The following is a 2,090-nucleotide window of genomic DNA, read 5'->3' as shown; positions in this document are numbered from 1 at the left end:
TGTCTCGAACCCGCGGGCTCAGGCAATTCACTCACCTCAGCCTCCCAAAGGCGCGGGATTACAGGCCGAGCCCGGCTCAGAGATCTTTAAGTCTCTTTTTTGTCAGTCTGTGAAGGTGGTGTGAGAGTACTCCCTTTCCCTCTCCTCTTCCATGGCTTTTGTCATTTTTAGCAGCAGCAGGATTCCTTCAGTGGGTGTGCAAGTTGCAGTTCCTCTGGCTGCAGGCTGCAAAGGGCAGGCATTTATTGGAAGGATGCTGGGGTGCTTCAAGGAATTGAAGCAAGAACTGACTCTGGAAGGGCAGGCCCCAGGGCAACCCTCAGCTGTGTGGGAACCAGGCACTCGCTTAAGGGCTCCTGATTCCTGAGGACCAACTCCTGCTGCTAACCCCAGGAGGCCTGGCCTGCCCCCTCACTGGAGGAGGGGGCCAGCTGGAGGGGTGATGTCCAGTGCTGACTGAGGAGAACTTTGCTAGGGTATAGTCAGGCAGCACATGCTGGGTAGTGTGCACTAGGCCACGTCCAGCCACCATCACGACTCAGGGACCAGGCTCTTCCTAGAACACCCTCTCCCTTCCTACCTGTGTCCGGACACCTGCCCTGGGCTGCACTCATGGGGACCAGCAGTTGCAGCCCGACACCCTCCAGTCATGCCCAAGACCTCAGTCACTTGCTCTGGGCTCACTCCTTGTGGGCCCCGTGGTGTTGCTGCCCAGTGCCAGCAGCCCTTTGGCACAGGGGTTCCCAGAGGCCCCTCAGACTCATGCTTATCCCCCTCCCATCTAGCAACTCCACGGACTTGCCACTGCTCCACTCCCACCTGCTGCCCATCCCAGGGATTCTGCGAGGGTCTTGGGACTGTGTCCTGTAACCCTAACCCTAACCCCAACTTCTCAGCCGTAGGGGAAGTTCCAGCTGTGGGGATGGTCTTGCCATGCCTTGTCCCTCCAACTGGCCTTGGAGAGAAGAGCTGGATTCTGCCCCTGGGCTGCTCAGCGTGTGCTGAGCCAGAAAGCAGCTGCCAAAACCTCAACCCACCCCAGACCTTGGGAGCCCGAGGAGCAGGCCCGGGCTCTCAGAGCACTGATAAGATAGGCAAGGGAGGTGGCTCTTCAGGAGAAGCGGCCTTGAGAGGCCTGCCCCTCCGGGTCTGGGGTTCAGGCCTGCCCCAAACTGGAGTTGGAGCTTCATCCTTTTCTAGAAGGGCAGGACCTGGGGTGGGAGGGGAGCTCGGGGCAGGTTTGGGGGCAGGCCGGGCCGCCGAAATGATGGTCTGTCACGGCCTCTGCCTGTGCTCCTCAGGAACCCTCGGAGGGGACGTTTCACAGCCTCAGAAACATTTCTGAACTTGGCCCCCACTCGGCCCCCGGCCCCGCGGTGGTTGGGGGAAGCCGGCATGGAAGAAGGGAAGGACGAGAAGAGGGGAGGAGACGATGAAGGGGGGTCAGAGCAGCGATTGGAGCTGAGAGCTGGAAGCGCCTTAAAGAGACTGCGCGGTCCCCGCCCCCCTTCCCGCCAGCCTCAATGAATTAGAGCTGTGTTTCCCAAACTTGCCTGATCATAAGAAGCCTCTCGGGCCCTAGTTAGAGATGCAGGTTCCGGAATATCTCCCTCCGAGAGTCTGATTCAGTAGGCCTGCGGGTGGAGCCGAGGAATCTGTAATTTTAACACGCTCCCCACGTGATTCTCGTGAACAAGCAAGTTTGGGAAATATTGAATTAAAGGAAACGGGGCCTGGCTGCAGAAGCGGCCTCCGCTAGGGGGCTTCGGCGGGAGGATTCCCGGGGGCGTCGCCTGCTTCCGCCGCCGCCTCCTTCAGTGAAAGTCCCTTTTGGGTCCAGCTGCCACAGCCACCGCGCTCTCTCAGGCCGGGCGGGGGACACCCCAGGTCTGCGTGGCCCCCGCGCCGCCACGCCCAGTGGCCGCTGGAGCCCTGAGAGCAGGGGGAGGAGCCGCCGCCAGTGGAGGCGGAGGAGTTAGAGGAGGCGGAGACGGCGGAGACGGCAGAGAAGGCGGAGAAGGCGGAGAGGAAGGTGGAGGCGGAGGCGAAGGTGGAGGGGAAGGCGGAGGCGGAGGCGGCAGAGGCGGCAG

The sequence above is a fragment of the Carlito syrichta genome, unplaced genomic scaffold (genome assembly GCF_000164805.1).
Source record: "Carlito syrichta isolate Samal-C Ts95f unplaced genomic scaffold, Tarsius_syrichta-2.0.1 Scaffold315353, whole genome shotgun sequence".
Taxonomy (NCBI): Eukaryota; Metazoa; Chordata; class Mammalia; order Primates; family Tarsiidae; genus Carlito; species Carlito syrichta.
Note: the sequence above shows the minus strand (reverse complement) of the source record.